Below are 26,318 nucleotides of genomic sequence, written 5' to 3'. Positions count from 1 at the left end.
AAGGATCTATTTTATGTACTCTTATTTGCCTTAGCTTCACTGTCTGGGGGGTGATTAACAGTGTGTCGTGCTCTGTCTGGTGCTTTACATTCCTGTGAAGTTTGCATTACACCCAGTGATAAGGGAGCCGAACAGCATCACGATGCTCATTCCCGTCCTTGGGCGCCAGGCACATCCTTTTGCAAGGGTATTTACGTCACACCACAGGAGTATCTGAAAAGAATTTCTCTGGCCTTTTTAGTGGTCACAGTGTTGGCGTTGCTTAGCAACAGAAGACATTACTGCAGCATCCTCTCAGTAAGAACTGGTCCTTCCATCCCCCATGCTTACAAATCCTTGCTATAGAATTAATACAAATGTGCCCTGAAAAGACCAGCGAGATATCGTACGTGCCTGAGGTATGAGCGTGGGCGAGCGGTGCACCCCGAAGGGTAGCTTTGCTGTCTGGGGAGCGACACGAAAACCTCAACAGATTGATGTAAAGCTCTTTTGTCAGAGGCGAACCAAATATATCAGTAGCCTGAGGGAAAGCTGGCTGTCTTGGGATGTGACCCCTGGAACTCCACAGAAACACTAATAGCTGTACGAACCTGGCGACAGGTCTGTTGTATCAACAGAGATGTGACACTAAGAGCTTTACTGCATGAGGGATAGCTCTGCTATCTGATGTGTGACACTAAGATATTTGTAACCATAGATGAAGATCGATATATAAACTCTGTCCAATAGATATATATATATATATATATATCTGTCCAACACCTGCTACTGAGCTCTGTACGACTCTGTGAGTTTGTACGTCTTATACTGCACTAGACCCCAAGATGTACTGTTGTATTTTCCCTTAGACACAGAATGGGTAGAAAGCTTATGCCCCCTGTCCCTAGGAGGCATTTGCCTATAGTCCATGATGTAGCTGTGCAGACGGTGGTGTAAGAGGCAGATCACAGATGGTGTACATATTTCCATCTCGGCCAGGCACGTGGAGATCTCTGTGCCTTCAGCAAAACCACCCCCCACTTCCCCATAGTGGCTCGTCGGAAGGCACTGAAGCTTTGCTGCACACTTAAATTATCACATTCTCCAGAGCACCCACCCAACCGTCGTGATTTTTGATGAAGATACACATTTGGAAATAAGACCGAGAAAACTATAAATAATTTCATTTCCCTTGTACTTTTTTAATGTATTTATTTGTGCAATTTTTTATAGCGCAGACATGGCCTGAAGGCATCAGAGTGCTTTACAACAGTAGTAGGATACATGGGTTACAGCGAGTTACAGTAATGAAACTCAAATGTTTACATTGGAGGATGCATGCAGGTGTTACCACATGAGACAATTACAGTAGTTGGTCAAAGGCCGTACACAGTTAAGGCATCAATTTTAGATGGTGGGGTCACATAACGAAGGTAGTACTTCAGTATGGTCGAGAGTGAGTGTAGGAAAGTAGGATCTTCCTTCACGGTTACCTCCACTTTTTGCTGGTGTTATTCTGTTTTCTGACTAGTCTGACTGAGATCCTGCAAATCAGGGCCCCAGTCACTGTGCTTCCACCCTAAATTTCACTGTGATAACTACTTTGGTACCTTCCCAAATGGCAACTGGTGTAACCATGTAAGTCCCTAGTATATGGTACTAAGGACCCCAGGGCATAGGTACACCAGGGGTCTCCCATGGGCTGCAGCATGTATTGTGCCACCCATGAGATACCACTCAAATGATACCACTCAAATTATGACTACAGGCCTGCCATTGCAGCCTGTGTAAGCTGGTGCTAGCACCACTTACGATAGATGTACCTTTTCTTATAAGTCGCCACTAAAGCAGGCCTTTCAATCCTGAAGGAAGGGTGCTAGGTGTAAGGGTGCCTTCAATGAGCAGGGCATCCCCTACAAACCCGGAGTCGATTCTCCAGGCTTTGTAAGTGCGGTCAGCCATTTTCATACATATAGTGCCCATGTGTCATTACGCGATGGATAACTATAGATTGGCTTTGCCGAACCTGGGCATGTTGGAATCATACCCCAACACCACACCATTACCGGTGTTGGAAGTATGATTCCATGCACCGGGGGCTCCTCCCGGGAGCCCCCAGTGCGACCAGTAACAGCCTTCCAGGCTCTGCCAGCAAGCTAGTGCTGCTGCTGACCCCAGACATGATTCTTCCCTCCTGAGTTGAGCTCAGGCAGGGGAAGGTAGAACAATAGGTTTCCTGTCACAGGGAGGGAGGTGTGAACACCTCCCAGACAGGACTTAATGTATTGGGCTATGGTGGGAGCACTTGCCAGTGCCACCAGAAGGCTTTGAAGGGCACGTTTGGTGCCCTCCTTGCATACTCCAGTTTGAGCCAGTTCATGGAGCCCTTGGCTCCAGCTGTAGCATGAAAATGGACAAAGGACAGAGGAGTATTCTCCACTCTGTCCAGTCCTCCTCTGGGAGGGACCCTTGAATCGTCCCAACGCTTTCCCTAGCCTATTTAAGGGCTTACCTGTGGGTGGCTCTTCAGATTCGTCTTGGGCCAAGATTCAAACTCGAAACCACTTCAACTTTAACCGTCTGGGCACCGCGGACTTCGACGGACTTCGCGTGGAACCAAGACTGCACCAAGGAAGGCTCCTGCTGCTCTTGGTCTTGCTATTCTGCAAGTCTTGTTGTCTGTGCCTGTGCTTCATCTAGGTTTCTCTCCAGGCCTGTGGGCAACTAAGGCACCCGAAGGAATCTCCCTTGGTGTGAAGGAGTCACTCCCATACATCTGCAGGCACCGCATCTGCTGCTCCTTTTGTGCCACAGACTCCGAAAGGTACAGCCACACAGGTGGTGGTTCTGCAACTCCCTTGAGGCCTGATCCGTCCTCTCAGCAAGTTTGAGGCCTGTATCCCTTGTTGGAACTGCTGGAACAGAACCCCTGTGCACTGCGTTGACTTGCCGTTGCCAAAGCTTGTTGACTCTGTTCTCCAGAGATCTTCGGGCTACAAGAAGGTCCAGTCTCCAGCAGCTCTTTCTGCCAACATCTTCGCCCTCACAGTATCATCTGCACTGTGTGCCTGCATCTTTGGTGAGCTGCTCGAGGTCCTGACTTAACTCCTGTGCCTTCAGCCTGTGGATCCTCTTGAGGGTCTTCTTTGGCTTCAGTGGGCTCCCCTGCCTACTTGGGTCCTGCACTTGGTGAGTTCCTTGGACCTTGCTGGTCTCAACCCTGCACCTTTTTCATTTACCACATCTGTTGTTGCTGCCAAGGCTTGTTGATGCTCCCGCCGGACACCGACCCCCTAGCTCTCGACTTCCAAAGTCAGACAGCTCATGAATGGCTCCTGGTCTTCCACAGCATCGTCTGGTCCTCACAGCTGCAACGACAAGGTCACCGTCATCACTCCTGCATCTTTCGTCATCGGTGGTCATTGGTCTTCCATGCCTCCTGGTCACTTCCAAGTGGCAAAACTTTGTCCCCCTCTGCTTGTAGGTACTTCTCTTCAAGAATCCATCCTTGGATTCCACCGGACTCTTTTGGCTTCTTTGCCAGTGGCATCTTTTCTGATGTCCTCCATTGTGGTCTTAGGTGGTTTCCAACGTCACTTCGCACCTGTGCACCCGGCTTCCCTGGTGTAGGCATCCTGGTTCCTGGGGTATCCATGGGTGGGGTGACTCTTCCCATTGACATGCATTGAGTATGTGGCTGTGTTTCCACTCTGCACACAGCCTCTGGTGGTTCCTGGGTGGTTCCTTGTGTCCCCAGCTCTTCTGAGTTATCTGGTCCAAGTCCCAACTTCAGTCGCAGTTCACATTCCACTTCTTTAGTATATGATTTAGTCTCCCCCTGAAGACCACTGTGTATTTATGCTTACTTACCTGTTTTACATTTTTAATATTGTGTGCATTGTGTTGATAACTCCGGGTAGGAGATATACCAATGTCTTAGTGAGTGTGTATAATAAATATACCTATTTTTATAACTACACTGTGTGGTTATTTTTCGTTTAACCTACACTGTATGATTAGTTCTGGTAAAACAAACTGCTTAACACGCCTTCTGGACTAAGCCTGAAGGCTGCTCTCCACAGCTACCACTTAGATAGTTTTATAAGGCTGTCTAAGACCACTAACATCGCCATAAGGATTGTCTGGATTAGTGCAAGGTGCTTCACTTAAATAAGTGTGCACCATATACTAAGCTAGCCTCCTACAGGTATTAACCCCGGTGTCTGTCAAAGAGGAGGAGCCTGAGGTCCTCTTTGAAGGTGACAAGGCCAGTGATGAGGCAGAGGGAGGGAAGGAGGAAAAGAGTTCCAGATTCTTGTGGCAGTACCAGGGAATGACTGGCTTATGTATCGTTCTCGGCTGAAGGTGGTTGGGGGTTGTTCCAGGAGCGGGGATTGGGGTTTTCTGTAACCCTTATTCGCTCCAGAGGTGTTCAGTTTCTCCTTTAGATAGGAGGGTGAAGGGGAGTGCAGTAGCCAATGTGTAATGCAGGTAGTTTTGAATTGGGTCTGCACTTCAGTTGGAAGCCATTGGAGGGTTAGCAGGGGAAATGTGTTCTAGTTTCTTGAGACCTAAAATGAAGCTTGGCTGAATGTAGCGTTGCTCGCACTGGGCCTAGGTGAACTTTAGGAATGCCTGGCAGAAGGGCAATTTCATAATCTAGTCTGGAGAGAACGAGAAACTGCACCACTGTTATGAGGTCTTGTTCCGGGATCAATTTTCTGATGCCCCAAAGCTGCCCAAGTTGGTGTTGTGTGCTTTTGACCTAGGCTGTGATGTGGCTATGAAGGTTTAGATGATTGCCAAGGGTGATACCAAGTTATCTGGCACTCTGGACAATGGCAGGGCAGCCACCCCAGGCAGGAAAATTAGCCCTCTATTCCTGTGCTGGAGATTTTGCTTTCTGAGGTGAAATCAAAACAAATTCTGTTTTGCCTGAGCTGAGTTTTAAATGGTCTGGTTAGACATCCAGTTATGAATTTTTAAGAGCATGATTGAAAGCAGGGCAACTACTCTGGGAATATGATTTTCATGTATATTTGGGTGTCCCTTGTGTAGAGGTCGAAGAGAATCACAGAGTGTCTGAGAATCACACATAGTGGTTCCAGGTTAAGGTTAAAGCGGGTTGACTTTGAGGGACACCTTAATGTACGCTGACAATTGAGAATTTGGGGTAAAAAAACGATCCACCGAAGTCTTCTAAATTAATTGTGTCAATTGCCATTCACAGTCAGTCCTTTAAGGATATTGATGACTGATGGGCCATGTCAATGGATCTGGAGTTGAGTTGTAAGAATGGTTGAGGGGAAGTTACTTACTGAGCGATTATATAAAAGCATAGTATTAGCGTTGCACTTTGCTTTTAGATAACTATCCAGACAGGACAGATCTTGCTATGACCAACGGTGCTCTTGTGGTTTCTCCACCACTATACACATATCATCTTTTTACCTTATTAATACACTTTGGTAAAAGTGTAGCTGTGATGTGTTAAATATGCTACAGCTGGAATGATAGTTAAGGACACTTTTTCAGCTCATGGTTTGTGTCTGTCAATGGGCTTATGTTAAAATTGTAACCTTTTATATATTTTATTATACTTGGGGATTGTGTTTTTTTACACCTTACAGCCTAAAAATGTCCAGTTTAATGGATGCGCCATGTGTTGGCTGCGTTTTCTATGGTGGTTTCTGAACTGTACCTTTCTTAACCAAAATAACATTATCCATCCGTACCAAAGAACAACAAATTAAACCTCAATCCATGACTACTTTGACTATTGTAATCTATACTACTATATTGTATTATACTAGTCAGTTTCACTGGACCGATAATTGGTGTGCCACTAACATACGTTTATATTGGCAGGAAATATCCCTTGGTGTAGTTGATTTTGTTGCCCATTTTGGTGGCAAGGTGAATTGTTAGTGAGCACCCACATGCATTGTGCCAAGAATCACTTTGACTTAATATTTCTGTATGTGCGGACCCGATTGTACCTACTGCTACCATTGTAGTTGTCATTCTGAGTGTTAGTTTGCACATATTGACCTGGTTAGACTATTGGACATGATAATTAGAAGTAAGGTGGTCAACCTGTGTGCTGCGCATTCGCCATTTTCTATCTGCATCTCCGAAGACCATTGTTTATTATCCACCAGGTACTTGATGGTGCCCTGGAATTCCTAGCATTACCTCAGTCTATGTCCTTGGACTTTATACATTCACTGACCAGTTTTCATCATTCTGAAATCTTTCCTGGGATCACACTATACATTCCAGTATCAAATCATGATTGCCGAGGCATTGCTGGCATGCGGCTGACTCTGCCCCAGCACACCATACCTCCCAAAAGAGCAGTGCATGACATCCAATCTCTTTACCGCAGGACAGCCTTCCCTCTCATAGTCAACAGAGGTGGTCTTCGACCTTCCAAGTCCATGTGGTGGTTGGGTAGGTGGCTTAAATCCATCTGCAGCGATAACTTTTCGTGCCCAGTGCTCTGTTTATTCACATTATTTGTGGAAGGAATACAAGTGTTGGGGAGACCGGAAGAGTCTTGTGAGCAAAAACTTGAAAATGACTCTTAGAGATAGTTCTTAAATATTGGAATGTGCTCAAATCTTCTTTAAGGAAGAACATTGAGCATCTGGCTTCCTAACTAAGAAGAAAAACAAGCTCATGTTCTAAAGAGGGGTTGGATTGCAGAATGAGTGCATATCACAACTGACAACAATCTGTGAAACCAGCTGACAAACGCATCTCATAATCTTTACAACCAAACGGAGCGACTCCTAACCCAACATGTGAGATCACTAGAGACAATGCAGAGACGCATGGTATAGGAACATTAGCAAAAGTATTGTCTGGTAGAAGCATTGTGTCCTAAATCTAATTTACAGACATCTAGCCCTATTGGAGTTTGTAATGTAAATTGTATACCCATAAGTATATCTCCCACTCCAGCCTGAGGGGAATTGGGTTCCGCTCCCTTCATCTGATAATGATGGAATGTCTGAGTCGGTGAACATAGCTCCTACCTGCAGCCACATTTAAAGGCGCTTATCAATGACCTGCCCACCCACATATTTGTTATTCACTGTTTTGGTCCCAGTACAATAGACACCGTCAATCAGTGCTTAATTTGTGCCAGTGTGTGCAGGGGCATTGTTTAGTTGGGGCCCATGACTTATTCTTCACCCTCAGACTTTGCTTTAGAGTAAGTAAGGGAAAGGCAGAAATTGAGATAGAAGGTGGAAAACAAACACAGAGAGGAAGATTGAGATGAAAAAGGTTTAGAACTTAAGGAATGAGATAAAGAGACGGGCGTGTATGAGGTGGAAGAAGAGGCAGGAGGTGAAATCGAGACCATACAGCCTTGGTATTCATGAGATAAAGAGACAGGAAGTGTCGGGGTGGAAGAAAGAGGCATGAGGTGGAATCAAGACCAGGCAGCCTCGGTATTCATGAGATAAAGAGACAGGAAGTGTAGGGGATGGAAGAAAGTGGCATGAGGTGGAATCAAGACTAGGCAGCCTCGGTATTCATGAGATAAAGAGACGGAAAGTGTAGGGTGGTGGAAGAAAGTGGCATGAGGTGGAATCAAGACTCAACAGTCTTGGTATTCATGAGATAAAGAGATGGGCAGTATTAGGTGGTTGAAGAAAGCGGCATGAGGTGAAATCAAGGCTAGGTACCATGCTATTTGATGTGCTGGAGGCAGGCTCCTAAGAAAATGTTTGGGACCCTGCCCTTACTTTTTTCCTACCAAGGATGCAATGCACCATTCATCCTGGACTATGGGATGGGGCATGCTATCTCAAATGACTCGCGTGTTGACGGCTTGGAGACTGTGAGATGCTTTCTGAAGCAGAACTTTAATTCCCCAGTAAAGGTGTGGGGGGGGGGGGCTAAGCTAGGGACTCGAGCAGCAGTCTATGGATTATGATGCGAACACTTCAGCTACTGAATCCATGTACTTGGCCAATCGGAAACATTTATCAAGCCCACTGACACACAAACACACCAAGGTTGCCTCAAGCTTGCCATCCCTCTCGTTATGAGACCCGGCTGTCTGTCTGCTTGCATTCTTGGTGGGAACTTAAAAACCTAACATGGACCTGTTCCTCTTAGACCAACAAAGGCCACTTGTGGCTTAGCACTTTAAAAAAAAAAAACCTTGGTACCTAGAGTGCAGTGCAAAGACCTCACTGTGTTCAAGTAGGGTCCTCGGCACTTACCATAGATGCAAGCAGGCGGAGCAGTAATGCTGCCGGACTACACAGTCCTCTAGGTCAGTTCTTGTTTACCTACACCTGAGATCACTGCTGTGTCTGTGCTACCTTGTCCACATGCCTATCCTTTCATTATAGTGCATTATGTCATTATCTGTTAGTCGATAGTTTCTCAAAGTTTCTTTTTTTAACTCATACGACCTAACTGTCCATTAGTGCCATGACCCCATTATGTCCATCTCCCACATCAATAAGTTGATCTTACTTTACAGGCAACCACTCCACAGCCCAAGGGTCCCAAACCAGGTTGAAGAAATGTTTCCTTTGTTTATTCAACACCTACAAACATTAGTGGTGGGTAAGCCTAGCACGGCTTGAGCCAAGCATCTGGCTCGGCTCCCATCCTAGGCAGGTTCCAAAACAGAATCAAACCAAAGCCCACAAGAAACACCCCTTTTCCTCTTGACGCAGTTTTTGAAACTCATAAACTATTAGATGCAGGACACCTAAGCAGATATGCAAAATCTGGTTTTCCGCTTAACCTAAATGCAGATAATGTAACTTAATTTATTTCAAGAGCCAGTTGCACTTAGCATGTCTCTCTAACCCAGAGTGCGGGACCATTGCCCGCCCAGAGGACCTGTAGTTTTAAAGGGAAGGTATCTCCATCCTGTAATCATCACACCTGTAGGGTTTGACAGACAATAATGTTGCTTCACTTGCAACAACATTAGCCTTGTATACAGTACACATGGTAAACTGATATACAGGCTGACTCGCAACAAATTCTTCTGAGAACAGAGGTGCCCATGACTGTCTTTGAAACAATTATCTTCAATGAATGTCTCTCAGTTAACTGGCATTACCTAATGTATTAATTTGGAAAACAAATTTACATTTTTTAATTTGAAATTGTTTAAAAAAACTTCTTTTACATGGTTTTTGTTGCATGATTCGCAGGCCAATTCTTGAGATTGCTCTGTTCCTGGTTTGCGATTTAGGACCAAGCCAAATCTCTTGGTGCGCTGGGGCTCAACTCTTTCTAATTCTGTGTGTTGTCCACTTCTAGTAAACATGTCTCAAAGCAGCAAATTTCAGTCATCAAACATTGAAACATGGATGAGAGAACCGGAAGCATGTGGTGGGTGGTTGAGATGCCATTCAGCAAGGAAAAAATCCCTGCAAATTAATTTTTTTTAAAACCTACTCATACCCATGGGTGTAGGCCTTACATTACTGAAAGTGCTTTGAGCCTGAAATGCAACATTTAATAGTACTCTTAAGGCGCCTGCTAGCACGCACCAGAGCTACCGCTCTCCCCCACCCCCCCAGCATCCGCCAAGATGTGAATGGACTTCTCACGCCAAAGCTTTCATGGGTCTCCCTCGTAGACTGTAACTAGGGATAACAGGAAGTCAGTCCTGGTACAAACTTCAATCGAGATGATGCATCATTAATGATTTCTTAGAAACCGCAGCGTGGGCCTACGCTGTCAGCATCAGCAAATTGATAGATCCGCTCAGCGCCAAGTCTCTGCCGGCTTCGTAATAGCAGTGACGGAAGGGGATTCATTGTGGGAGGGCGCCGGCATCATCACAAGGGGCCGGGTGAGCTGAGGCGGGAAGATGCTTTTTAGAACAACGGATGTCAACATCAACAAAAGTAACGCTCTGAAAGGGACCTGTGGGGGCTCATGAACTCTGGTCTTCATTAGAAGCACCATCAACATATCTTAGGATCTTATGGTCATATGTTCCAATATCAGATGCCACAAACAGCAGAAGAGCAAGAAGGTGTGACCAAAGTAGGAAAAGGGGAGAGGTCACCAAGGCGTGGCAGGACTGGCAATCCCTGTTAAAAGGTCAGAGGTCAATCCGCCACTATGCAAACCTTGGTTTGGTAGTGAGCGAGTCCTGAGCACGTACACATTGCATGATTCTAGAACTGATCGGATCATGGGGATTTGTTTCTCATAAAATCTCACCCAAGAGTGATGCTTTATAAAGAGAAAACAAAAAGAGATCTCAACGTTTGCGGTGCTCAGGTCCAAGAGAGATATTCGTGGTGTACTTTTTTGTTGTAGTTTTTATATAGCGTAACTTGACCAGAGGTATCAGAGCTCTCCCATTGAGCACCAGTTTCATTACAGATGGGAATATTCATTTTTGGTAGGCACGGGAGATTAAGTGTTTTACCCAGAATCACAGAATGTTTGAGACACCTGCCAGACTCCAACATGGCTCCCCAGCTTCAAAGTTGGCCGCCCTAGCGGTTATGCCGCTTTACTTTGGAATCTGAATGGACCGATTTGCCTCAAGACTGGACTGCTTCGGCCAGATTCATGAAATGAAAATCGGCTCGCAAAGGGCCAGATTCTGAGAATCTGGCCCTTTGCGAGCGCAATTATTGAATTTGGGATTCATCATCCCAAATGCAATAATCGCTATTATAGAATTCGCTATTGTGCGAGGAATTGAATTTAAGGAATCTCTATTTGAGATTCCTTAAATGCAATTCATCTACCAATTTTAAATTGCGAATTCGCAATATTTGGCCGCTATTTACCAATAAGTCTGACTTCGTGGTAAATAGCGAAAAAATAGATGAAAGCACTTTAGTGCATTTTTTTCTTTTGCATGTTACACACACACATGTCCTTTGGACATGTGTGTGCGCAACACCTGTGTAAATATTCATTTCAGGGGTGCTACAGGGTGTCCTTTGGACACCCATGGCACCCTTGAAATCGCATCCTTATTTGCGATTAGCAAATTGCTAATTGCAAATAAGGAATAACTCCCCATTCATTTCTATGGGCCTCTAGGCCCATAGGAATGAATGGGGAGTTATTCCTTATTTGCGATTAGCAATTTGCTAATCGCAAATAAGGAATGTGTAGGAATCGCAATTTATTTAGCAATTCCTACATGAATCCCGGTTTGCAAGTCCTTAAAAGCGATTCCTTATGAATCGCTATTAAAGACTCGCAAAATGGCCCTTTCATGAATCTAGCTGCTTGTTTCTAAGGTTCTGAAGAGTATGTTACCTGAGCATCAAAATATAATGTAATTAGATTTTGTGTCCTAAACTTTGTTTACAAATATAGTGACCATTTGGAGTTAATAGAAAATCCACAGCCATTGAAACAATGATTTTGTAGATCATATTAGCACACAAAAGTTTAGCCGGACAATATTTTTGCGAATATAGACGTTTAGATGGGGCTTGAAAACTCATTGATCACACACTGAGTATTCCTCAAACCGGGGTCAGGTCTATCTCCAGGCTATCCATGTGTCTCACCTCCAAATAACCATTACTTGTCCCAGCCTTGTATATGTTTACGTCCTTCCTCCTATAGGGTTGTCCATCATCGAAGACCCTCCGTGCGTGGCGGCATTGGTGGCACATGAGTATGCCACCTTCTTATCCTGAGAGAGAGAGACCAACTGATTTATCACACTTTTCTTTTTTTTATGCTATAAGTAAAGCAGGCTTTCTAAAAACTTACCAACATGTGCAACACAAATGGCAGTGCTAGATGGCCTTGGCACATGCAAATCTATGCGATCAGGTCCTGCTGTCTAAAAATTCAATTTTGTTGTCTGATTGTTTTGCGCAAACGTTTATAAACAGTTTGCGCTGTGTTAAGACTGCACTGGAGTCAAGTGATTATCATTAGGTGTAGCTTCTGAATTAAGGGGGTTACATTTAACAAAGGAATGCTGACGTCGTTAGCTGCTTGCTCAAACAGTAAGATCTTTCAGTTTGGAGCCATATATCACAGCAGTCTGCTGCTGTGAACGTCCGCTCTGTTCTAACTGCAAGTATGAGGAAGGGCTACCATGGACCCCAGGGTCTGCTCCCCCTCCTGCTCCGGAACCCCATCTTTGCATGCTGCCTCCATTGAGACACCCGGTCTATGTAAACCCACACACTCAGTTTTTAAGTCTTTCGCTTGCTGCTTGATTCGACTCTCAAAAGTTCGATGATCGCATACTGATCCCCTCAGACAAATCTTCCTAGAAGAGGTGACCATCTCATCTCTCCCCAGATCTCCTGCCATGAAGGCCTCCCGGTCACCGAACCCCTCCAAGTTAGTTGGCATGGCTCTTGTTCTTTCAAGCCTTCAATTTCATCGCTTGGAATGGCTGCCAGAGCTGCTTTGCAATTCTCTGCCCAGCCAGCATTTGCTACACCTCGTTCCCCCGGGAGCGACAATCCGCAGAGCGTCCTTCCTTTGACCTCCTCTTAATAGGATGTGCATGCGAGTGTTTGATAGAGTCTGTCTCAGAGGGCAATCAAGCATTTAACTTCATGCCTCGGCAGAAGGTTCATCACTGCACGGCTCCGCTTTCTAGGAATATGGGCCACGCTTCCGCTCCGGCTGCTACCGTGGGACCGACAGTCAGTGGGTTAGAACTACAAAGGCGATGTGGACTGACTTTTCTCATCTGGAAGAATGAGAGGAAGATTCCATTGAAATCGACCAATGATGCGTCTCATTTCATTCAAGCCTCCAGTTGTATGGCACAATGTCGAGGTCAAGGATATCAACCTGCAATTATACTGTCTACCACTACATCGTCGTGGTGGGTTATTTGTATTTTTAGGTCACTCCTATGCTCTGTCTCTTGTGAAACCTCTTGTTATCTTACAGGGGGCTAAGAGGCTTCCATTACTTAGCAGTGGTTGGATTCATGGTCACTCTCATGTGCTAGTGCTTGCTTTTTATTCGTCAGCGTCCGTAGGCTTCCTTCCTCTTTTTGTGTATGTGTCCCTCCCCCTGGGGCTCGGACGCATTACTTGTGTCATTCCACTGCTCATGTTTTCAGGCACTACTTTTTTCTTTCTGTTTAAGCACTCTATGGGAGTGCGTGTTTTTCAGCTGTCTCTAGCGTACTTCTCCCATGTACTGTCCGTGTGGTTTCCCTGCCCCTTCCACCCACTCTCTGTTGCCCACATGGTTGCCCCAAGTCTGGCCAGCTGACCTCTCATTCTCCCTCTCCTTGCCCACTCCCCGTTGTTTGTTTGCTTGCCACCCCATGACCATTTGTTGTCTGAGTTCTCCACCATCCCCTCTCATGAATGTATGACAGAATTCCGCATGCGTTTTTCATGCATGCTTTAGGAACCTCCGTTATTTGAACGAATGCGCCCTTAGCACAGATTTGTTCTGCACGCAAGTCATTTTAACGACTTGCCTTAGGGGGCGTTGGATATTGAAATAGTTTGATTTACTATTCCAACTCCAGTCTCTGCAACACTAGGGAAGGTGTTGGACTTTAATTCCAACATCACTCCACCATTGTGCCCCCCCCCCTACAAACGCATTCATTCTGTTGCCGGCACTGTGAAGAGACTGCGTGATTCCGGCTTCGTCCTAAAGGACATTTCCCCCTCCCACCTCTCCCTCCCTCCGTGTTGCCGTGGGAAGGCACATAACTTAAAAGCGCAGCTAGCTCTTGCCACGTCACAGCGCTGTTTTTGTTAATTACCTTTAGCCAGTGCTGCACAGCAGCCGCGCCGCTGTACCTCATGGCTACGAAACATTGACAATAGCACTCGTAGGCGAGACGCATTCGTTTTCCCAATGCTTAACAATTGCATTCATCTCTTAAACATATCTTGTGATGTAGCTGCAAAACTCTGCGGTGAATGCCATATAACTGGCATGCAATAAAAGGCATATGATCCAGTGTGGGTACCCCCACCTCCTAGTAGGCAGTGACGTGCCGGGCTGCCTACACCCATCACCTAGGATCTGCCTTGAACAAGAGAAGCTGTATTCCCTTGGCTAGTTACAGCCTTTGTAGCAATGTTTATCAAACTGTGGGCCCGGAGCTGATTTTTGGTGGGTTATGAAAGTCCAAACAGTAAAGAGGCTTTTAAATTCTGTATTTAGCTGCACTTCAAAGACAGGTTGTGCCTTCTGCTGGTAATGTTTTGTAAAATGGGGATTTGTGTTTACAAGCTACTCTCACTTTGTAAAGAAAGTAAAGGGAATTATGTGACAATCTTGCTGGGGTATCAAGCGTATAGGATGGCGTTTGTATGTACACACGACAAAAAGTAAATACTTGTAAATGAATTGCACAAATTCAGAAGTTAAGAAAGCAAAAATTAACCACATTCATTTTAGTAATTCTGAAGTGTGAAAAAAGCAAATATTTTAATAGGATTAAAACAAATCAAGACACTTTACATGGTGATGCACAGAAATAATAAATATTCACTGATACCCAATTTCCACACATGCTTTTTTGTGCAATATAGTTTTACCACTACAACTGTATGTCTGTGCAAATTTAGTTTCAAATTCAATGAAAATGTGCTGTCTGTAAATAACCGTGTGCTACCACATAATGCTTTAGTTTCATTACAAAAATAACCTGCCTCAAGTTCATTAAGGTGTTGGGTATGTCATGAAAGTTTGTCATTCTAAAAAGTGGGTCGTGGTTCTAAAAGGTTTGGGAAGCACTGCCTTAATGGGGGATTGGCTCTTTTTGAGTCCCTCCATTGGACAGGGCAGGGCTGGCTATTCAGCCATTTCTCAGTGGCCTAGGACTGGGCATAATATGATCAGTTCTAAAAGCAGTTAGCCAAAAATGCTTAGAAAAATTGTAGTGTGCTTATCACCGTCTGGACCTATTTGTTGTAGCATTTTCTCTCTTGTTGGGCTCGCTTTCTACGTTCATGGTGCAACGCGAGGCTAATTTGATTTTTTTTGTGCCAGGGCTGGTTTTAGGTCCCCGTACGGATTAGCGCGCCAACGATTTGGAACTCTCTTCTTGCAGAAGCTTGAAACAAAGGAGTCTGTCCCCTATAATTTTGCTTTGAGGAAAACCCTAGAGCAAAAACATTTAGCACTATATTTCTGTATTCATATCATAATGTCATAAAGCTTTGCACCGAAGCAATAATAATGCGAGCCAGACGATTTTTCATCAATTTGTTTGCATCCATTATAAATTTTACAAATTCATAGTTTTAAAAAGTGATAGAAAAGAGAAATTTTTGAATGCAGTCTATGGTTTTTTGTTACTCATTTCGTGAGCAACAGAAGAAAAGTACAAACTCCATGTGGCCCATTTGTTTTTGGTTTTTACCTGGCCACAAACGTAATGGAACATTGCTAAGCAGGAAGATCTGCTTGTGTCGTTTATTGCGATGCAAGAATCTAAATTTGCGTAAAACCTGTGCTTTTCGATTTTGCCCCCCGCCCGTCTATCTAGCACTCCAGATCCACCACCATATTTAGGACCTACTAAAGCGTTGTGCGGAGAATTCCTGAATGGACTTCCCCTCAGCAAAGTTGAGAGATGGCCAGTGTTTTCCACCTGGATTTACAAGTTGCTAGAGTACCGGGCCACATTTTAGTGGCCAGGAAAATTGGCCTGTAAAATCGTTTTGAGAGAGTTGAGTGTCAGCCGAGAACTGTTTCCTGGCTTGTTCTGGCCATCAGCAATAGCATGTGGGTAGCTAGTAATACTGCTCAATGGCATGAAATATCTTCACTTACCAAACCCCTCCCTCACCCGGTCGACACTGTCGCACAGAGGAGCCACTGCACACATTTACCACCTCGGAGTAGGTAGTAAATGTATGTGTTAACCTCCACGGAATTGGGGATTGCATCTGGACTACCGCCAACTCATAACAGGAGCACGCACGTATGTGCAGGGCTACTTTAGGGAAACCGCATTTCTGGCCATTTGGAATCTCCACACATATTTACTCCTAACTTGCAATCTGGAGCGCGGTGGAGTTATAACTGTTAAACACCTCCAGGAAAGGTTGGCAGATTTTCACAAAAATATGAGTATTGTTCCCCTAACTGGTAAATTGTATTATATATCGGGGGAACACAATACGTCGCCCTGAACAGCTTACCCAAATTTGGGGGCGTATTTTAAGTGTCCACATCAGGTAACATCAATTCCACCATAATTTACTCACAGACTTTTTACCAAAGTTCTGCGCCTTCCCACCATAAACGTGGTGGCTCAAAGGAGGAGGCAACCTCTTTGATAAAGGAAACTCTGCAACTGAGGGATGGCCTAGGGATCGGGATCCGCCTCAGCGCAGTGTTAAAATTCCTTCAGTGAAACTTCTAAATTAGTCAATAATACCACAGAGCTGGTTGAGCCATTTATGGGCAGGTAGTGCATCCTCAAGCGGACCAGAGGTACCACCGCTGCCACACTAACCGAGTAAGGCCAGACAGATTTCAAGAAGGCCATCACGGCAAAAGGATGTCTTTCCCTGCTCCACCGCCCACCCCTCTCGTACCTGCCAATGTGGCTTCCAGGAGAAAAACGTTGTGACAGTCATTCCACCTTGTCCTCTGCCAAAAAGTGTGTGTAGGAACTTCCCCATCAGAGGGTGGTACATTGATAAAAAAACACATTACAAGGGCGCTTGATATACTGAGACCCAGCTTCGTGCTATAGTTGCATAACATTCCATGAAAGACCGTAGTGATGAACGTGGCGGGCTTTCGCAGAATAGACATTGCCAAAATTGGCCAGCCTGTCAAAACCTTTCTTTGGCTGTATCTTCAGGGCCCCTATGAGAATCCCGATGGATGAGCAGGTCAAGACGCTGCCACCTGGAAAGCTGCCTTCCACTTACCTCATTAGGGTGGTATAATGCCAAACAAGGTGCACAGGGCTCTTATTCCTGCCTGCTCAAAATCATCTCCTTATTAGATTTGCTAGCATTTTTGTTAAGTGTTTTCCTCTTTGTGTTTTGAACTGTGGGATGATATTGTTGCAGGTTGGTTTGAGACTGTCTTTGTTAAGAACAGGATGTACAAGGCCCTGAAACAAAGTTTGATAATAAAGCACCGCAGCATCAACCTTAGACAGTAGCTTCCAAGACAACATCTGAGGCCCAAGCTTCAAAGAGCCAGATACTAGGAAGGGAACTTGACGGAGAGAAAAAGCAGCCAAATGTGAAAATCATTAGCTGGGATACGGACAATGCAACCGCGGGATGAGGATTTGAAGGGTCAGCAAGTTCTCTTCAAAACCTCAGTAGGATATCAAAGAACAGGGATTTGGATTCAACTGAATGACAAAGAGCAAGACAGAGTTTTGATATCAAACGTGAGGCCGCACATATCAAACCCCCACAATGCTTTGCTACAGATAACCATCACTGTACATGATCTGAAAGTACATGGTCTGTTTCCCACTGCTCGTCACTTGGAAATTAAACCCAGTAATCTTCAAATAGTAATAACCTCAGCTTTAAGGGTTCAAAGATCATAGAGGATGTCCATACTGCAAGAAGAGAAGGAAAATGTTATTTCCGACAGCGAACGGAATTTTGGAATCTCACCCTCCTATCGTGTTGAAAATGTGAGAAACCAGGGAATGTAAAGGTGTCCATGAACAAGAGACCCCTTTTATAAATACCTCCTAATACATACTCGCAAAGGGCATCATGGAAGAAGGCTTCTTTGTGGTCCGATGGGGTTGATCAATGGAGATTATTAAAATTGAATGCCCACTGCAAAGGGCTGTTTTATGAAACACACACACAAGGTGGTGGGATGAATGCTTGCAATAAGTGTAACCACTGGCCATCGCTTGGGGTAGCATTCCCACCCTTTGCTCGTGTGTTGTCTTTGTTATAAATTGTTATAATTAATTATAAATCACTCAATCAACAACATTTTCGTTATATTAAACAGAGAATGATCCATGTTACACTAACCTAGCAAAAAAAAAAAAAATCAAGTTTAATGGCCGAAAAGCCAAATTTAAGAGCTTTGCTACACCAAAACACGGAAGTTAAGGGAGAGCCCTTTCTTTAACCCCTTGGGCGCGGCCGCGATTCTGCACCTGTGCGGCACTTCTAAAGAGTGGGCGGGATCATGACGGCCTCCAGCCGTCATCAGCACACGCCCACCGTGTTGCATGACGGACGGGGGCCGTCATCAGCATGGAAGGGGTTAATATATAGGTCGTTGATCGAGGCCTACAATATTATCACATTCCCTAGATCCACCTACAACACCATTGACAGGCAAGTATATATTTATTATTCTTCACTCCACACATAAATAACAGGGGGGATAAATGTGAATGGAATTAAAAACAGTAATATTATACTTACCTTACAATGTTGTGGTAGGTCCTCGTAGTGGATATTATTGTGATGTAAAATGTCACATGCAGTATGATAACGACCACCCACCCCCACATCTTTAATACCGCTAGACACTAGAGGAAATTGTCAATGGACAAGAAACTAGTACTCGCCTTCGGTAATTTGATTATTCCACTTTACAAAAAGGAGAATCGGTACAGATCAATTTTGTGAGAACGGAGATGCTGGCAGTCAACCAGCTTTCTACAGCGAAGTCTCTCGACACGGATATCAGCTCAGCGTTGGACAGGAAGATGCAGACATTGTTTCCAGTGGATTTTACTGAAGCCCCCTTAAAGAACATTAACTGACTTTTTTCAGTTTTTGTGAACTTCTGTCTTAATTCTTCTACACAGATTTATTTTGAGTGTAGTCGTCTTAGGGTGACTTCCAGACTTTTATCATATGTATTGCAATTATTTTTCTTTTGACAAAAAAATAACCTGATTTAAGGATATTTTCCGGATCAAAAATGTCCTGGCAGCTAAGTACTGCTGATCTAGTAAACGTTTGGCAGCTGCAAAGATGGTAAAATGGTGTGGAATGAGATCCGCTCGTAGACTGAGTTAAGTTTGTATATGTATCTGCTTTACATTCATCCTCTTTTCATGCTCTGCTTTCAGAAAAGGAGCATATCGTTTACTGAGGATTAAAAATGGAAACAACTGGATGTTCTGCTGAGATGGCATTTCACATCTTTGATCTCAATGCGAGAGCGTCTAAACCATTAGATGGAGAGTAATGCAAATGGCCGCCATTGTGTCTTAATCGCTGGCAAGAAAGTAACATTTTGTGGGATATTTTTTTTTTCAACTGTATCCACTGTTGTATCGTTCACTGAAACGACACCTTCCAGTTAGACAGCTGCTTTCTTCCTCGACGTGGAAACGTCAAAGTTGGAGATAAGTCCAGGATGAACTTGGTCAGCTTTTGACTTACCGTTGTCCTATCATCATTGAGCACACTCCTTGTCCAAGCCTATTGGGTAATGTTGCTAAAGCCTGCGCTTCGCAATAGCTGCCTTGGCATCGATCACACAGATGCATAAAGCGGGCTTACGTTGCTTATTCTTTTCAGATAGCAAAAGGCTTATTTGAATTTCAATCGTAGAGTGGGTTGCCAGCATTTAGGATGTATTTCATAAGGTCTGTGCGTTCGAGTGATTCCCTGAGCTCCCGCAGTCAGAAGACGAACCTTCATAGGGTAATTTTTTTTTTTCTCAAATCTATTTATTTTGTTTGCTTTTTTGGTGCTTTAACATCCGATTCATTTACTTTAATTAGGTTCCTTTCTCATTTTCATCCCTTGATTTTTTTTTTTACCGCATTTCATTTACATTTCTTTTGCTTTTTGCTCTTTTAAATGTGATGTTATTGGGGAGAGACTCTTTCCCCATGCCTGTTCCCAATGTATTCCCCAGTTTTCAACCCTTAACTGTGCCTGCTGTCGCCATTTGTCATTTCAGTCTTTTTAATTTGTCTTTTTTTTTTTTTGGATCGATTAGTTTTTGTACATGCCCCAGGACCAGTTCCCTTTCAAAGCATTTTTAAGCCTCTCCGCTTGAAAATGAAACCAGAAAATCCCCCTGTGATGGCGTAGTGTGAGTTACTGTTATTTTAGAGATTTTTACTGTGCACGTGCCTTTAGCGCGAACTCTATAAAAAAATGTGAAAAGTGTTTTTAATCTTCTACGGGGGTTACAATAGAAAACATAAATATTCCCGTGATGATGCTTTTTTTTTAAATAAATTCCTTAATCCCTTCATTCTTGCCAATTTAGTAATTAATAAAACATCTGCAAGAGGGTGCTTCCTTGCTTGAAGTTTACTAAATAACCCAAATGTAAAACAGACACCACTACTTCAGGAGTTTTTAGTAGTTTGATGAGAAAGGAACCAGAGGGTGTGTTTATATCTATGTGCTATGCCAAAATGAGCTGCACAGATACTTCAACGGGGATCACATTCAAAATTTAACTTTGTAGGTTTGACTTAAGATTGTCAGAATAACAATCCGATGCAGATCAATTGACTAACGGCAATTATTTTGGCCATTTTGGCCGATTATTGAATAGGTCTTGAAGGGAAGTTGTTGCTTCTTTCTCCCAATCACTAGATATTTTTTAGCAGTTCTATATTGCACCACAGAGAATAGCACACAGTGGCTCCAAGCCAAGCAAAAATGTTCCGTGAAGCACTTGAAAATTGTTGCCTCTGCAGAAATGTTCATAAATTCCATTGTGATTAGCATAGTTCTATATTTCTAAACTACCTCTTGATGTCTGGTTCAAGTCTCACATTGTGCGAGGTCAAATGTAGACTAAAAGCCCAGGACAGCTTCAGTTTCGTAGGTCAAGATGATGCTAGCCTCACGACTACAAACCACGCTTCCGCTGGTTACCGAGGGGACATTTCATAGGCTCACCAGCTACCTGTCCACCAGAGGAGACACCTCTAGCTTCTATTCTCGATCCCAGCACTCTGGCTGCCTCTTTTTCTGCTGCCTTGTTCTGTTTTACTCCGTCATCCTTTATTTTATAGTTTTTGCTGTAAATGTCATCTTGTGTTGGAGGTCGGTGCTGGTCATCCTAATGTCCTCATTATGTCACTAAAGCTGCTTCTCCTTCCTCAGCTCTGCTAGCTGTCTGACCAAAATCAGGTAGTTGATCTTCTCAAAGGTCGTCAAGAGGAAACAAAGTGACTGACTTTTCCCATTACTGTCACTAACTAAGCTTGTTTGCCAGGCCCGTGGAGTGCAGACTGTGCCGCTGCCCGGCCCAATGCCCATTTGAGAGGGTTGGAGCAAATATGTTAATTCTCCTGTAAATCCTGAAGTTGTGTAGTAACAATCTACTCTCGCAATAAAGTGTAGACGTGTAGGGGTATATAGGCTTTATTGTACTTGGTTCACAGGCTCCAAAGAAGTATATTTTTAGTAAGGGGCTCCTATCTGCATTTTTGAAAACTTCCATGACTCCGCCTGAACACAGAGGTTTGTTATAAATTTGACTGAACATGAGACAGCTGTTTCTGGAATTTGTGTTATAACTTTTCCTGAACCCGGGGATGGGAATTGTTAGGCTGTCCCCTACCCAAAACTGCTCTCTCGCTGTCAATGGCAGTAGGGGGAAATCAGTAAATCCGCATTTGTAAAGCGCAAACTACTCACCCTTACGGGTCTCAAGGCGCTGGGGGCTGTCGTGGAAATTAAGTGAGCATTTGCCCAGAGTCACATGGTGCAGAGCTGAGCTGCCGCCAGAGCCGGGGATCGAACAGTGAACCCTGTGCTCTGAAGTCAGTTGCCCGGGCTGCTGCACCACACCTCTCCTATCTTTAGACATACCAGTGTATAGATTCTTTAGGTGTGACCAGCTGAAGAATTGCCCATCTAGTCATCTCTGTCCCTTCGTATTCATGTGCAGCACTCCATTTACCCTCCTCAGACACCTATGAAAAACCCAAGGGCGAAAAGTTGAAGACCGGATGGAAGTAGACCTGCCTAGTATCAGAAACGTGGCTTAATTAGAATAAAAGTTGCATGCTCTTGTTCAGTCACAGACGGCAGTCATACAGCTCTGAAACCTCCCTTTTTTTGGGGATTCCCTGACCGCAAACCAAACCCAGGCCGTGGCGGTTAAAGTGCTGAATCCTAGCCACTAGACCACCAGGGAGGAACACCTGCATTCAAGGGCACACGACTATGCCAAGGCGCAAGTCAGCAGTGGATGTTGGGTAGTTGACTTCACACTGGAGAAATGGAGGCTGGCAAACTGGTCCTTCAGGCCTCCCATGTTCACAGCTGCCAAGTGGCTATGTCATAACTTCCACCCCCAACAAGTCGTGCCTTTTTGGCTCACTGTGCTTTGCAAGCTGGACCTTGTAGTTTCACTTTCCAATCGAGATGTTGGCTGATAACACAGAGTATGGACTAGTGTTGGCTAAAAGCCAGGACAGATGAAAATGTCACACTTGACACCGGGCCCCATGGGAGGTATACATTTGGGTCCAGCAGCTAGCAACCACCATCTAAAAATGGTAAGCAAAGGTTGGAGCGCAGGGGTAGGTCTACTGTTTAAAAGACTATCTTTGAGGCCAAACTAGGTCTTCAGTTTTGTTACAGACAGCCCCCCCCCCCCATTCCCTACTGTTAACTGCACTGCACCCTGCTTTCAAAGAGATCTAACATGCACTGGGAAATTGGCAGGCACAATAAAATTAATCAACAACTGGTATATCATTGAAAAAACAAGCCAGCAGATGATACTTTCTACCGCCCCTCCCTTATTTTTTAACCTGCGAGTTAAAAAATACATTTCCTTAATTGCAAGGAAATTAGAGAAAAATAAATCGCAGCAATATATAACAAAAGGACGTAAATATGCAAATGCTGTCCATTAGAGTCTATTAATAAAATCTATGTATCCACTGGAAGCCTCAAATATAAAGGAATGCATTCATCACTATGAACCATACTTATTTAATTACATTAATTTCAAAAAGAATAGTGGACTGTTTCCCTATTAGCTGGCAGACTGCCAGAGTTATGGCAGAAATACCACTGTCAGCGATGATCAGGTCAAACCTTCCGCTGTGGGATACAAAGAACATTTGCTTCAATACATTGACAAGGTGCGAGTATTCACGGCAATATTTCTCAAACAGAAAGGTAAGTGTCAGTGATTAACAGTGTGACACTTTATGTACCATCTTGTATAGCAAGAGAGGAAGAGAGATTTGAAAACTTCGCAAATATGGTCAATTCATTCTCAAAATCCAAACATAATTTGAATTTACAGCCTTATTTAGCGATTGGTGGTCTGCCGGCAGTCCCTTCAAGGGTGGAGGAGCTCAAGACTTAGGCAGCCCTGGCTGATGATCGGCATCCTTATTCAAAGATATCCATCTCCCCAGCGCAGACCCCCATGTCTTCAGAGGAGCTGGCCCCGCAACAGCTGCTCTGAAGGGCTGTAACCCTGCGGAGCGGCTGCCATGTTTAATGCAGCCACTCAGCAAAGTTCTTTGTTTTGCAAAAACAAACTCCCTCATATGGTGGCTCCAAACAGGATACAATTATGTCAGAACATACACCCTGATTTGGCCGATCGTCTAAGGTACTTAGACCGATGGCCCAATGTCCATGAGACCGTCCGGCAGAGGTTTCTGCTGGCAAAAGCAGAGGGGACTCCGCTGCCAGAAACAGGAGGATGGTTGAGTATTGATTGTGCGAGGTTAAGGTAGAGTCGATTCCCAATACTTGATTGCTCTAAGGATACAGTAATTGCCACCCAACAATTACTGGAGATGTAGACAATGCTACACCATTAAGCACAAAAGTGAATTTTCTTATTTCTTCTTTATTTCTTTGTTTCTTCACAACAAAGAGAATGTCCTAGCCACCAACATGTGTTTTGTCTATTTGTGGTGTAAGCCACAGACTTTCTCAGGGCCAATGTCTCGCTGTAGTCCAAGGTAAGTTTCAATATTAAAATTTAAAGAAACCCAAATGTTGTTTCTAAACAATATTAGCGTCACGGTCCACACAATAGTAGTAAGGTAAATCCAGCTTCTATATCAATTCCTCTCATAACCGTAACACGCTGATTTTCTAATACGGTTATGAGAGGAACTGATATAGAAGCTGGATTTACCCTACTACTATCGTGTGGACCGTGACGCTAATAGTGTTTAGAAACGACATTTGAGTTTCTTTAAATTTGAATATTGATATACTTACCTTGGACTACAGTGAGACATTGGCCCTGAGGAAGTCTGTGTCTTACACCACATATAGACGAAACCTGTTGGCGGCTAGGACCTTCCCTTTTATGTGAAGAAACATAAAGAAATAAAGAAGAAATAAGAGGATTAATGGTATCAACATTTATTATGAACTGTACTTTGTGGAACATGCTCAGGATACAATCCCTCTTTTATGTATCATATCACTCCAAAATACTGTTAATATATCCTTAAAGGTAGGTTAAAGGCATATGCCAGGATTCCTGTGCCATAGAAATTAAACTCCTTAACAATTGCCATTGAGCTCACATTTTAGGCCAACCTGACCCATTTATTTCACAGCCTATTAGGAGCCAGGCAATGCCTGCTAATGACTTCTGTCCGAAAGAACTGCGTTACTTAAAGAATGAGCAGGAAAGGGCTGTGTGTCTAGTGGAATCCAAGTTAGGGCTGCTCGAAGGTCAAACTATTATTGTTAATTATGCATCTACTGATAGAACACACATAGAGAACAGCCAGACTCCTTAAAAGGCTCCTGTCCCACCCTTAACATAAAAAGTGACATCAATCTCGGCTAACTACACTTACAGGCTCCTGCAAACAACTATCACCACCTGCCCTCATCAGCGCATGTGTTGAATGCACCGGACTAAGGTGTAGTGTAGTAATCAGCACTCTGCACATGCTCTGCAAAATCACTAACGAAACAGGTCATATCATTTTAACAGCAATCTACCCACCTTCTCACCCCCACAGCACTTCTTGGCACACATTATAGGTCACAGCACTTAATAAAATACATAATGCATTAAATAAAAGTAAAATTAATGTTGAGATGCAGGACCACACTTTTCTGATGTTCCCAAGAGTCGACCACAAATAATCTGTGAAAGAGCAGGGATGTACTTGCATCACCACGGCTTCCTCTAAGCCGCTATATGATCTGGATATGATTTAAGGCAATATTTGAATCAAGACACCTGATAAAATGATTATACATATCTAACTAGCTGAGTTCAGACAGGGGTTTAAATGGTTAATGTTATACTGAAGTTATCTTTGTGTTGCAGAGTTAACTACATGCAGCTTCCATTACTGTCTGTAAGTTCCATAGCATGTCCTTCTGCATATAAATCGCAAACTGAATCGATTCCTGGTGCAAGTTATTCTGCAGCTGGAGAGAGAGGAAAAAGCAAAAACATTGGGAATGGGAGATCTTCGAAGTCTTGATTAAGGAGATGAGAAACCGTTGTTATAAGATATAAGAAGGAACATAGATAAAAAGGGTGTGAGCTTGAATAAACAATGTCTGCCACCACGTTATTCTCTTTGGGGATGATGTGTAGTGGGGTACGAAATGAACATTTTATCTACAATAATGTGCATATATGTTGATAAACTTCTCACTTTTTGAAGACTGCAATGTTTGTTAACTTCACAAAACTGGGATCTAAAAAATCTTAATTCGTCCACTAAAAGTGGATTTTTGCAATGATTTTCTTCACCAAAATCCTTTGAGGATATTTTTAATAAATACAACTTCTGCAATCTATTTTCCAAACCTTGTAGAAGTTTGAAATTAACTTCACACACAATGTAGATGAACTTTGTCATAACTATGAACATCGTTTGGCAATTTGGCTGAGCTTTGGTAATAGAAAAGCCTGTGCAATGCCTTGGACTGTTTTCCCTATCAAAATTATCGTGTAACCTATTGTGTATTGCTTTTTACCCCTTTTCGCTCTAGTACTGTACTGTTCATCTGTATTAATGTATGTTTTTAAGTCTGTATTTTTTTGTATTTATTTAATACTGAAACACCCAATAAAAACCTATTTGAATTGAAAAAAATATATATCTTTAGAAATCATTCACTTTTTCTTAAATTATATTATAATCTTACTTTAATTCATGAATTAATCCAGGCTTTTAGTCATTTCACGATTAACCTTTTAGACTGCTGTGAAATTATTTAGTGTACTATTTTGCTCCCTAAAGAAAAATCTCCTATTTCAGACATTTGGATTCTGAGTCCGTGTTTGACCCACATTCTACCCACAATGTAACCATATTGTCCTTTATATTCTGGCAGTGCACTGACAAACTTAGCAAATGGATGCTTGTATGCCTGTGGTCCCCAAGGAATCATCTGTTAATTTGAAATTGGTATTTCTCACCCTCCTCTCATATTGGACTGCCAGTCAATCCC

Source organism: Lissotriton helveticus, chromosome 12 (assembly GCF_964261635.1).
Source record: "Lissotriton helveticus chromosome 12, aLisHel1.1, whole genome shotgun sequence".
Classification (NCBI taxonomy): domain Eukaryota; kingdom Metazoa; phylum Chordata; class Amphibia; order Caudata; family Salamandridae; genus Lissotriton; species Lissotriton helveticus.
The sequence above is the reverse complement of the archived record's forward strand: the minus strand, read 5'-3'. Positions refer to the sequence as shown.